Genomic DNA, 13,700 nt, shown 5'->3' with positions numbered 1-13,700 from the left:
TATGTCTATACACTGGCCTTTCTTAGTCTAATACTCTGAGTTGCAGCAAAAACATCTCACATGAGACAGTGTGATGGAGGAAGAATGGGTACTCTAGGTGCCCATGACAGGGGCACCTAACACGTTCTTGAGCAACAAGTCTCCTGGAACATCTTTATCTCTTTCCTTCTTTCTAGTACTTCCTTATAGAGTGAAATGCCCTCAGCTACCCAAAACTCAGCCTTCTCACAACCAGCTAGGTAGTACCCTGCACACAGTCACTAAACTTCCTCTTCTTACTACTTGTTTCCCAGGCCTGTTTCTCCTCTCCAACTATCAAATTTATTTTTCCTCACTAATCTGTGAAAGGGAGACCAAGCTGATTGCATTAATTCTTACTAAAGTGTATATGACTGATGTTCACTGCAATATATTACCTAAACAGGAGGTGTATGGCTTTAATCTAAAAGAATATTCAGTGGTGATATCTCAGTCTATAATATGTTGCTTATTCTAGGAGACAGACCCTGAGGAGAAGACAAAAGGCAGGGAGAAAGGAGAACACCAGCAGTAGAAAAGAATCGATTAGTAATTATTAAATTATATGCACACTTGGTGCTGAACATTCAATGATAATCAGTAAAACTAAAATAAAGCTCTCCCCTAGGCCATTTCCGTGGTCTGGACATGATATGGTCCTCTTCTTAGGTTTTTAAATTTTTTCTCAACTGGTAAAGGACAGACTAATTAAGAAGCAAAGAAACCTGAGGAAATCATTGGCCATTTTGAAAATGGTAGAAACTATTCCAAGGTGACCAAATAGTTCTGCTTTTCTTTATATTTAAAAAAATCTATCAACTAAATGTGAAAGGGTTGATAAAACTCCATTTTTAACTCCTAATGAAATAACTGATTCAAGCACACAGTTGGCTGATAAAACCACATGTGAAAGATGGAATAGGAAAGACTAACAGGGAAATGTGCGATGGAGAGGTCAGGCTGACGTCACTTGACCCCACTGATCTTGCTTAGTGGGGAAAAAGACCTACTATGTGCCTTCTGAATTGATACAGTATGAGATCCCCAGTATATCCTATGGGCTCTCACCCAAATACTTGAACCTATATCAAATGAGCTTCTAGAACTAGCTTCCACTCTACAAGAAATATATGGGATATGGAAACAAACTAAATGACTCCACAAGGAAGCAAATATGCAAGTTCAGAATGGATGGCAATGGATTCAGTTTCCTCAAAAAAGGAGAGGGTCTACTGTGAAATAGAAAACCCTTAAGAAACATAAGAACTGAATGCAGCGCGCGGACCCTAAATGAAACTAATCATCAGTGGCTCAATCCACTGAGCCCCATCAGTACAGGGAGAGAGGACTTGAGACAATCAGGGAATTTTTACAAGGACTAGGTATGTGACAATACCAAGTAATTACTGTTAACTTTGTCAGATGTAATAACAGCATTCTAGTTATGTCTGAATACATCCACTTTTGAGAGATGCTTACTGAAGTATATAAGGATGAAATAACATTATTTGCCTTAAAATCTGAATAAAAGGAAGAAAGATATATGTATAAGATAGATGAATCAAGTGTGGCATAATCTTTATAGTGGCTTAATCTCAGTGATGTGTGTATTGGGGTTCACTGTACTAGTCTCTATATGTGTATTTTTTGTTTCATTATAAAAAGGTATTTTTTTAAAATAATTGAAAATCAAAAAGCCCTGACTACTTCGTGATAGCTGGTAGGAAAAACAGAACTCAGTAGGTCAGTGAGATAATCTTCAGCTTTGATGAGGCACTGCTGCAGCCGATACTAGAGCTCCATCAGTGTTCAGCCAGGACCCAAAAGTCCGTCCCATCTCAGAAGCGCAGATGGTGCCACAGCCTCATTGGGATTGGATTCAGTGCCTCCAAACACTTGCAACAGAACACACTGCCAACACCTTGCTCCCTAAGATGCTGACCTGTACATCTCAGGGGTTGGATGCAATGGTTCTGCCAGCTTTGAGCTTGGGTCAGCAACCTGTTCCAAGCCAAGTGTTCTTCCAGACCTCCAAGAAGGAAATGCTCATTGATGCAGACAGCTCTAAAGAATAGGAAAGATGCTCGCCTCGCCCTCATTCATACTCAGAGAATGCAAATTAAAACATGCTGGTATTTTCAGGTTGTGGAAAACAGAATGATTGAAAACACTGGCTGAAGATGTAGGGAAATGGACATTCTCACACCTTATCGGTGGGAATGTAAACTGGAACAATACCTGAAGGGGACGCTGGCAGCATCTAGTGGGATTACAAATGCATACATGCTCTTTGGCCCAGAAGTCCTCTTGTATTAATTTATCAAACTTACGCTTGCTCCCACCGCAAACCATGTTTCTCCAAGGTTATTCATGACCACATTGCTTGTAATAGAAGATGATTTAAAAACGTGAATACCTATCAGAAGGGGACTGCTGAAGAAATTATGAACAGCGCACACCATGAAGTACTATGTAACTTTTTTAAGTAAAGAAATCATCCCTATAATTATACCAAATTATCTCCAAGACATATTAAGTGGGGGTGATAAGCATGATAAAGCAACTGTGCGCATAGGATGGAATCTTTGTGTAGAATAGGAAAGAAAAGTGCCTCTGCTTGTGTATGCAGGAGACACTTCTGGACGGACGCCCAAAACACTAGTAAGGTTGGATGCCTTTAGGTAGCTGGGAGGGGGGAGAATTTTCTCTTGCCTGTTGAATTCTGTGAATGCGTGACCTGTTCAAAGAATACAGCTAAAAATAATTTCCTAACAACTAAAAAGAAGAAGGAGTCAGTTGACTTTCAGGCTGAGCTTGGAGGGAGACAGTGACTTGTTCAGGGCCCAGCTGGGGCAGAGAGCTGGAATGAGGGCCATGACCCAGCAGAAGGAATGAAGCACAGCTCGAGCTCATTTTAAGTCGGATCAGCCACATCACTGTTGCTGATCAAACTGATCCTAGTTTCATCTTGCATTCAGGCTGCTGTCTCCAGATGTGATGGCCTCTGAATTCCTGGGGAGGGGACTCTGGAAGCTAGCTGCACCTGGCAAAGACACGCAGCCTGGGGAGCCAGGCATCAGCGATAGCAAAGCCGTCAGGCCCGACTCTGTGATGAGATCTCAGGGCAGGAAGTCCAGGCCCCAGCACAGGGCTGAGGGACCAGGAGGGAGCAGCTCGGTGACTGCAGGCCTTCTGCGGGTAAATGCACAAACAAAAATGAATCACTGGAACAGAATGTAGTGGAATCAAGCTCATTTTTCAAATGTCAGTTCAAATACAGAGAGTGCTTGTTTATTTTTTCATCTATAAAACATGTACCTGTAAAAAAATAAAAGCGTAATCAGGAAAAAATAATATCCGTTTGGTAGGGCTGTATAAAGATATATGCACAATATATGGTAAGAGTTAAAGTAAAGGTTAGTTACCACTATAAAGGACACATGGACAAAACCAAGGGGGAGGGTGGAAGCAGGGGAGGGAGGTGGGTTTGGCTGGGGTCGGGTAGAGGGGTGGGGAGAAAATGCAGACAACTGTAACTGAAGAACAACAAAATAATTTTTTTTAAAAAAAGGTTAGTGATCATTATCAGGAACAAAAAGATGAGACTTGGGAATCCCTAAAGATCAGAATATATGTAGCATCTGTACTGCTTGACGGCTGTCAGCTGAGAGGGGCCCATGGGTCATCTCGCGTGCCCGGGGCAGTCCCTGTAGTGCTCACTATGTGCATTTCTCTGCTTCTGCCCTTAAGTGAGGCCATGAGTCTGGATCCAGCCAATGAATGTGAGCAGAGGAGGGGCCACAAAAAGCAATCTCTTCTACAGTAACAGCCACCTGTCGAGATGGCAAAGCAATGGGACAGAAGGAAACTGAATCCTTGAGTCACTTCCTTCAGATTTGCCAAACCCATTTTACATGGGCTTAAATTTTTATGTGTTAAGACACTGAAATTTTGGACTTCGTTTGTTACCACAGCTTAGCCTAGACTAACCTGACTAATGTGGCCCCTCAGCCCCTAGTGACTCGAAAGGTAGCAGCAGAGGGACTTGAATGCATTTTCAGTAAGGTTACATGAGCTTTAAAAAATGTTTTGCTTTTAGAGGGAATTTGATCAATGCAGTATGGTGACACCGGTCGGCTTTCAGGCTGGCCAGAATTCACGGGCGGTTTGTAGTAAATGACATTTGCTCGGGTAAACGAGTTCTTTCAAAACATTGGGTTCACAGTGGCATGAGGTTGATAAAACAGAACTTTTGGTACAAAAAAGATGTTGGAAAATATGGATTAGCTTCTATCTCATTTTAGAGATGAAAATAGAGGCCCAGAAGAAGGGGTCAGGGACTGGTCCCATGTCATACCTAAGCCTGTCCAAGGAACAAGTTATCAAGACAAAAGTGGAGGGTGAGAGATAAGGAACACGCACATCTTAGAGCAACCTGATCAAGGCTGACAGTCACTCAGGGCTCTCAGGACCAAAGAAAATTCTTCTCGGCTGTGGGGCCGGATTTAAGAAACTGAACATTCTAGATGAGTCAGCCTCCAGTTCAGCTACAGAAGCCCAAATGAGCAAGACCAAGGCAGGCACCAACGAATCTGTTCCCACGAAATATTGTCGAAGCTCCCATTTTTTCTAGAAAGGCTGAAAAGCCTGTGTGTGTGTGTGTGTGTGTGTGTGTGTGTGAGTAAGATCCCCCAATTTTTAAACATCGGCATCATTTGAGAATGAAAACAAGAACTCTGTACTAGTCAAAAATGAATGACATCTCAGGGCTGGGTGAGGACGTCAGCCCGACTAGTTACAACCTCGGCTCTCCTGTTTCCTTGACTACAGGGATGTGACCAGGACCACGGCCACGGCCACAGTCAGGCCACAGAAGCATTGTTCGCCTGGTAGGGTTGCCAGATTTAGCAAATGAGAACCAGGACACCCAGTTACATTGGACTTCAGAGAACAATGAACAATTTTTAGCATGAATATGCATAGGCAATATTTATATTATAGAATATAAGTACATCCATGCAGTGCTTACATAATATTGCTTACAACATACTCAACACTCATAGAGATGATAGGTAGGTAGGTAGGTAGGTAGGTAGATAGATAGATATCCATTCAAATATTGACTGGGATACACTTATACTAAAACATTCTTCACTGTTTATCTGAAATTCAAGTTTAACTGGTATATTGTATCTGACACTGATCAAGGCAGCTCATCTCTGAGAAGCTTCTTTGTTTAGTCTCAGTCGACCAGGAAATCTGGAAAACAAAGGTTTTGGGGGCCAACTAGGCTCAGAGAAGGTCACCAGAGCTCTGGAGTGTGAAAGACTGCCTGAGTCAATGCAGAAAAGAGTAGAGTTATTCCCACCCACAGAGAGAGGCACTCGCATGGGTGCGTAGGGCCCTGGACCCATGGAACTGGCTGTCTGGTGAGCTACCCCCAACAAGCTGGTTTCCCTCTGGCTGGTAGACCTTCAAGCCACAGCAGGAATGCATGGTACTCTCCCCATCCCTCCAATCCACCAGGAGCCTCTCCAAGCTGCCCTGGCTTCCATAGTACCCATGCTGTTAGGACTGCAGCAGGAGGCTCAAGATACCAGAGCACAGGTTTGCTCACCTCCACTGTCCTCCGAACACTCACCACACCTGGGGTCCTGGTGGGGGCCTGCAGCACTGTGGAGCTCCGCTGGGGTGGCTCCAGGTTTCCTCCCCCACCTCCTGTGAGAGGGAGGCCACGGTAGAATCTGCAATTCTCCCTCCTTCACTGTCTGACATTGCCTATTGTCAGGAAGGAAAAACTTTTCCTCTATATTCACATGTGAAGTAACTGGGCACCAGCAAATTAAGCTAACAAGACAGAGTAACAGGAGAAAAGGCACACGATTTTTATCACTGTTCACATGCATAGAGGGTCATAGGAGAGAAGTGAAACTCAAAGTGGTCAGACTCAGGGGCTTATATACCTTTGTTTTTAAAAAGTAAAGAGGGGCAGAGCTTCAAAAGGTGATGAATGGGGAGGAAGGGAGCGTGACTGGAAAATACATGGGGAACAAATGGAAGGTGAGGGCTATTTAGCAATGTCTGTTTGTGTGGACTCATCTTGGTCTTCATGCCCCACCTTCAATAATAACAGCCGTTCTCTCCCTGGTCCAGGGCAGGCACCTTCTTCAAAGGGAAATTTCTGCCCCATTTGTAGGCGGCTACAGGGAGGGCAGAGAACCCTTCCTACATCTGTTGACTCTCGATTGCCTTCAGCTCAAATAATCCTTATGCCAAAGTGGCATGTTTAGGGGTGGCATATTCGAGCCCCTACACTGCCCTGCTCCCAGGTGGAGCTGTGGTGGATATTCCTGTTGGTCCTCACTGTCCCTAAACTCTTATACAGACACGGGCCTCCACCAGTGGGCAAGGTCTGCACTGCCCCCTAAGTGTGGTGGAAGCCCTACTCTGCCCGAGAGAACCTCCATCTGCACTGGCTCCTTCCTCTTCTTCCTCCTGCCTCACAAGGAGCCCCCTGCAAGGCAACTGGTCCCCCATCTTCATTTCAAAACTGGTACTGAAGGGTCTAACTCCCAAGTTTAGAGGAAAATGTTCTCTGTGAGTAATTTTCCTCACAATTGATCAAACTGACCCGTAACTATGCAGGGAAATGACTGTCCTCTCGGCCCAAGTGCTGTGGGGGTGATTCACTTAATGCCACGTTACTTCTGAGCACTGGTGTTGACTCCCCTCCCTCAGGAGCCTCATTAAAGGGATTCAGACAAACTCACACGTGCCTTTTACACAAAGAGAGTATGTTATTCACCTGGTGGGTCATTGAAACATAAGCGATCTATTCTCAAATATTGTGATGGTAGATCTGTCTTTTCCTCCCTCAGTAGAGAGCTGGACTGGGCTCTCCCTGGAAGCCTGGGCTCCAGACAGGGCTGGGTTTCAGTGGTTCTCACTATCACTGTGGGTTCCTGGAGGGGAGGCAGGGGTCTGCTCCCAGAGCTTCTGGTCGTGAAGATTTGGGGGGAAATCCAGGCTCTATATTGTGAACAGGCATCTCAGGGCCTTTCAAACACAGGAATTTGTAGGCAACACTTTGAGAAACTTTGGATTAAATGATCTTCCTGGTTTTCTATTATTTGTCTGGCAGGTTTAATACAATTGTGATTTAAAATTATATTTCCTTCCTGGTGGTTTTAGAGAATTCACATTTGAGTTTAATCTGGGAGCCATTTTACTGTCATTTTACTCGAAATCCTTTTGTTGGGAATCTCTGGTCAACAGGCACAACCATCAGCGAAACAAATTCCCTCAGAGGGGAGTTCACTGGTCCAGAGGCTGAAGCTTCCCAGAAATTCCCTGCAGATCCAGCATCCAGCGACTGGGGCATGTGAACGCTTGGTCTATAGTCACAGCAGTCTGGGAGGGAAAATCCTAGAACTCGAATAAAACAGGAAATGGCCAGATGCCTTTGAACAGCCTCACACCCTTCTTGTTTGGCCAAGGGATTAGTTATGACTAAAGAGCAGAGGGGAAGTGCCGATTTCTTCACTTACCTCCAGGGGGCAGCAGAGCCAGAAAGAACATTCAGTAATGTTACAGACCACAGGTCATGGTCTGTCCCTGTGTGCTTGATGAGTCCTGATGGAAAGGGAGGGCAGAAAGGGTTCTGGTTGCTAAAATGTCCAGGATTTACAGCCATAGCTGCACTTCCCATCTCTGGTGGAGGTACCTCTGGACCCAGAAGAAAACCAAGGGGCTGAGCAGAGAAGACCCAGGAGCTCTAACAGACCCTGTGAACTCTAAGCCCATAGAATGGATGCAAACTGTTGAGACTGAAACCCACATCCACTTCCACAGAGTTGTCCTTGGAAAGTTACCTCTTTGCATCCTCATCTATAATGTCAGAGGGGAAGAGTAATAACTATAGACCCATGTACTTGTTGAGATAAATGGGTTAATAGAGGTTAATCACTTAGAACAATGGCTAGCACAGATTAAGTGCTTTATAAATGATTGCTCGTGAGTCACACATAACTCCAAACCATTTTTGGAAAATGCCAGATTCTGGATAGCACTGTTTTGTTTTGTTTTGTTGTTTTGTTTGGGGGGGGGGTAGATTTTATTTATTTATTTTTAAAAAGAGAGGAAAGCGGGGAGAAAAGGAAGGAGAAAAACAAATGTGTGATACATACACCAATTGTTTCCTGTCAAACACCCCCAACCAGGGACTTGGCCCATAACCCACGCATGTGCCCTGACTGAGAATCTAACCAGCAACCTCTAGATTTGCAGATGGGCAATCAATCCACTGAGCCACACCAGCCAGGGCAACACTGGTTTTTAATAAGTTAATTTGCATTTGGATTGCATCTAGACAGGTGTTTTAAAATAATAATATCTAACAGGTGCTTTGAATTGCTAATTTGAATAAATCACTGTTGGATTAACAATATTTTTTCCAATGAGTATAAACATGCATATATAGACATGATTCTGACAGCTACACAGAGGGTACTTTGGCATATCAAGTATTTCATTTAATAAGGAGTTATGTATGCATCATGCCCAATTGTCAATTTTCAAAACTCAAGATATATACTAACATGTATTTCATACTAAACCGCATGAGACATAACGTTTCCTGAAAATTCAGGGTCTGCAGTGGATCGTGGATCTTGCGCACTGGAGCTACGCAGACAGGCTGGTTCACAGAGCTCTCTTGGCAACAGCAAACTGCACACGTTTGCTGCAGGCATTTTCATTCATTTGTCATCTTTGTTTTCCATACACTGTCGTCTACTCAGACAGCCCCAAATGACATCTGCCTGGTTGTTGGTGACCTGAGCTGGTTTTAGGGCAGAGACAATGTGCAGAGACAGGCTGAGGTCAGAATGGAGGCCTCAGGTAACCAATGAAGGTAGTAGGGGCTCGATAAAGTCAAGTTCTCTACCTCTCCTTCCAACACCTCCCTACAGTTTTAATTTCAACTCCTGTGAGTGAGATTTTTTAAAATTCTCAGTGAACTGAGAGTTCAGAGGGAACCAGCTGAGGGAGATGGGATAGCAAAGGTTTAGTAATAGCTCCCACAGCTAATCCTTCTAATGCTCAAGGTGTTCTCTTGCAACTCATTCACTCTTTCCTTGCCCCTATTTTTGCTCAGGGTCCCTGCTGCACTTACTATGCCTCTTTGCAAAGCAGAAAAAGGCACCTCCCAAAACAGCAATAATTCTGGCCTGGCAAATTAGGAAAAAACACACATTCTGGATTTCAGCCCCTTGGCACAATACACAAAATACACAACCACAGCAGCCAATGTCGCCCAGTGCTCCCCGAAGACAGAAGCCAATGAGGAAGGCCAGGGTCTGCATGGGAGCCAGTAGTCTTCTGGTAAGGACAGAGCCCACCTGCATTGCCATAACAGCCTGGGGCTGAAAAAGAGCTGGGTCCCAAGTCAAACTCACCTGCCCTCCCTCCACAGAGGCCATCACACACCTGGTTCCACTGTGTTTGAATGGAAGGCAGGGAGCCCTTCTTTCCCCCAAAGAACATTCCACAGACTTTGGGAATCTTTCATTTAAATCGCAGTGCAAGTGTGAGGTTGTGGTTTAAACCACCAAGTTGTGACTCAAGTCTTCTGGAGAGATCCTTTTCTGAACAACTGCTGAGTTTACTTTTCGTTAAGTGCAGTGGCTTTGCACATGGGATGTATGAAACTCTTGAAAAAGCCTACCAACTCCAGCAAACTCTCAGAATCCAGTTGGTAAATACACTCCATTGTAATCTAAGGAAAAACCACCACCCTTGCTATTTACCTTAACACTGAAATAGTAAATGATACCATGGGAACTTTGAAGCCTATCACTGAGTAAGACCATCAGCAAAAGGCAAGATTGCCTCTTCTGAGACTCCTCTGCCCTCTAAGATTGGAATTTGGGGAGGATGCATTCAGAAATGATTTTTTTCCCAGTAATGACAACATTCAGTGCCACATAAGAAATAAAATTGAAGCATTGATCTTAATCTTCAAATATAGGATAGCTTTAATATTAAAATTAACATATAAATTTAGCATCCATCTTATTTTCGACTCACTTCTGCTGAGTAAATGCACATATAAAGAATGAATCACTGAAACAGTATGCAGTGAAATCAAGTTCATTTTTCAAATATGTCAGTTCAAAAGCAGTCAGTGCCTGTTTGCTGGGCACCCAACAAATGTTCCCAAGATGCACCCATCCCTCCCATCACCTCCCACTGATCTAGCCATAGTGCAACCTGGGGACCGTGGAAGAAGAGTCCATGATGAACAAATCCAGTAATATGTGACTGCTACATGGCATACGCCTACCTATGGTGCAACTTCATTTAATAAATTGTAAATGTTGTTAGGCACTTAGAAGCCTGCCACTTAACCGTAACAACCTGGACCAGAGGGCTAGAATCACTGCCCCTTTTCCGTGGTACCTGATGTCTCTCCAGGTTGCTCTCCTATTAATTTCAACCATGGCCACATACCTGGCTAATAAATGCCTTGTTTCTCAACGCATCTGCAAAACTACTTTTGTTTTTCACATCATCAAGAGTGGAGGGATTGCACAGTAAGATATCACCCCACACCTGTCAGAATAGCTATTATCAATCAATAAGTCTGCAAATGACAAATGTTGGCAAGGATGTGGAGAAAAGGGAACCCTACTTGCACTACTGGTAGGATTATAAATTGGTGTAGCCAGTGTGGAAAACAGTGTGGAGGCCCCTCAAAACAACATACAACTATAATATGACCCAGCGATCCCCATTTTGGGTATATATCTGAAGAAAATGAAATCATTGTCTCAAAGAGATATCTTCACTCCCATGGTGACTGCAGCATTATTCACAACAGCCAAGACATGGAAACAACCTAAGCGTCCATCGATGGATGAATGAATAAAGAGATGTTATTTACTGGGTTGAAGTAAGCCAGTCACAAAAAGACACTACTGTATGATCCCACTTATCCATGGAATCTAGAAAAAACCAATCATAGACACAGAGAGGATGGCAGTGGCCAGGGGCTGAGGGATGGGAAAAATGGGGGGACGTTGGTTAAAGGATCCAAACTTCCAGTTATAAAATAAAGAGTTGCTAGGGATCTAATGTAGAGCATTGTGACTCTACTTAACAATACTGTATTGTATAACTGAAAGGTGCTGAGAATAGATCTTAAAGGTTCTCACCACAAGAGGAAAAGGTAATTATGCGAGGTGATAGATTTGTTAATGAACCTTACTGTGGTAATCATTTCACAATACATCAAATCATCACATAGCATACCTTAAGCTTACAAATTGTTATAGGTCAATTATATCTCAATAAAGCTGTGGGAGGAAGATTGACTTTTCTTAACACTAAAAGCTCCAGGGCAAAATCTATATTCGGGAGTCACTAGTAAAATAGGAATCACAAAATAATGAAGGATCAACAGCATGAGCCATCTGAGGAGCTTTAAGCGGCACGCCCCTTAGGGGAAAGGGTAGCCCATTTATGCTAATCTCTGGCCCTTTACCAACCAGCAGCTTCCAAAACAGGCATTTCTGATCCCAAATGTGTACTCAGTCTAATCATTAACACTGACATTAAGGTTATTTGAACGAGGGCCAGGGCTTGTACTAAGACTGCTTACATACTGAAGTTTACTCTAGCCACAGAAAAGTAGATGGGGTGGATGACTAGAAATCTCCAGCCAAAGAGTCTGTATCCCTTAACTCATCTATTAGGCCTAGATCTTAGAAAAAACCCAAGGAAGTAATGCAGAGTGACATGGTTTTCAAATCTTAATGAGTTCAAGAATTAACCTGGAGAGGATGATAAAACTACCGGTGCTTAGACTACCAAGGGTTCTGACTCAATAAGCAGGGCCCAGGAATCTAAACTACAAGTAAAGCATTGGGGTGCCTGGGTCACACTTTGAGACAAACTGCTGTGGAACAGCACACTAACCCACTGGCACACATATTAAATGAACAAAGCATTTACTCTAAGACTAGTCGTTGGCAGGTCCTCACTAAAAGGGGAAAGAGGCACTGTGGTTTAATGTGGATTAATTTGTGGTTTAATGTGAATTAACTTCCCATGAGGCTGGCTTGACTCAATTGCAAGTGGACACCCAAGCACCCTGCTATTTTGTCTATGTGACAGAGGGATTTAACTGGGAGTTGGTTGATTTTTTTCTCTTTTTACCCAGATGTCCAGTTTCACGCGAGAGTACCTGGTGCCGTGGGCAGACAAAGGTTCATGTCCCATGAATTCTACATGCCTTCGCAGGCCAGTCTTTGAGAGTTGGGCTAGAATCACGTTAACCAGAGGGCGCTCAGCTGTCAGGACTACAGAGGAAGCCAGACTGAATGCTCAAAGCCAGGTGTACTTTTTTCGTTTTTAACACCCAATCTCTCCCTTCTGACCCCTGACCACCCTTGGCCCACCACAGGAAGCATTTCTTGCTGCAGAAGATTACACTGAGGACTAAACATGCCCACCCCCACCCATGAGTTAGCTGTCTTACAGATAATCCCATTTTGCTGGACACTGTAAAAAAGGAGTCATTGACTCTGACAATCTGTGGGCGAACTCAACCCATAAGAACGCTGTACCTTAACCAAGTTTTGTTCAATCCACACCATTCAGCCTGAAGGGGTGACAGCTTAAGACTTTGTAGCACCATCAGCTCATGTGGGATCTGTTATCATTGTTGCTTGTTAAATGAATGTAGATAAACTGTTGAGATGAAGACACCTTTGAAAACACATCTGTCCCCAGCAGGCCCAGACATTAGCCCATCGCGACCACATAAAATGTCCTGACCATGTGTCTTCAGAATCGGAGATTCTCCACCTCTCCACTTCTCGCTTTCTTCCTTTGTGTAAACACTAATGTTTAAATGTAACTCTAAATCATATTTACTTTTCAACACTCTGATATGTAACTATGTCAATTAAACACACATTAGTCCGACTAAGAATAATGAATTTTCCCCCCTCAGACTATCTCCTTCCAAAAGTGCCCGGCAGAAATAAAACTGAGATGGTCTTTTGGTTGTAAATACCTTTTTCTCCTGGGACCCAAACAAGGGTGGGAGTTGGCTCCCGGCCCCTGGTTGAGGGAGCATCTCAGGCCAAGAGGACTCGCCCTCGTCTCCCCCAGTCTAACTCCCTCAAGAGTTTGCCTTGCCCTTGGAGTTCCTGTGCATCTCTGTCATGGAGATGCTTTTAGTTTACTCATTTACTCTCCTTCCCGCCTTCATAAGCTTTTCTGACCTGAGCAGTCCATCTTTCCTTTCAAGCACCGTGAAGAACGAAAACAGTACGAGAAGTAGTTGGTGTGGGCACGAAGTATCATTGTTTTAAAACTCATTTTTAAACATATCTGAGCAAGAAGTCTGACATATATAGCATTCCCAAAATGCTTTAAAAATTAAGGGGAGCATTCAGATGGTTGGGTGTTGTCCCACAAAGTGAAAGGTCACCAGTTTGATTTCCGGTCAGGGCACAGGCCTGGGTTACCGGTTCGGTCCCCGCTCAGGGTGCGTAGAAAATGCAACTGATCGATGTCTCTCTCTCACATTGATACTTCTCTCTTATACCAATGTTTCTCTCCATCTCCTTCTCCCTTCCTTCCCCTCTCTCTAAAAATAAATAAATAAAATCTTT

This window comes from Desmodus rotundus, chromosome 1, assembly GCF_022682495.2.
Source record: "Desmodus rotundus isolate HL8 chromosome 1, HLdesRot8A.1, whole genome shotgun sequence".
NCBI classification, from domain to species: domain Eukaryota; kingdom Metazoa; phylum Chordata; class Mammalia; order Chiroptera; family Phyllostomidae; genus Desmodus; species Desmodus rotundus.
Note: the sequence above shows the minus strand (reverse complement) of the source record.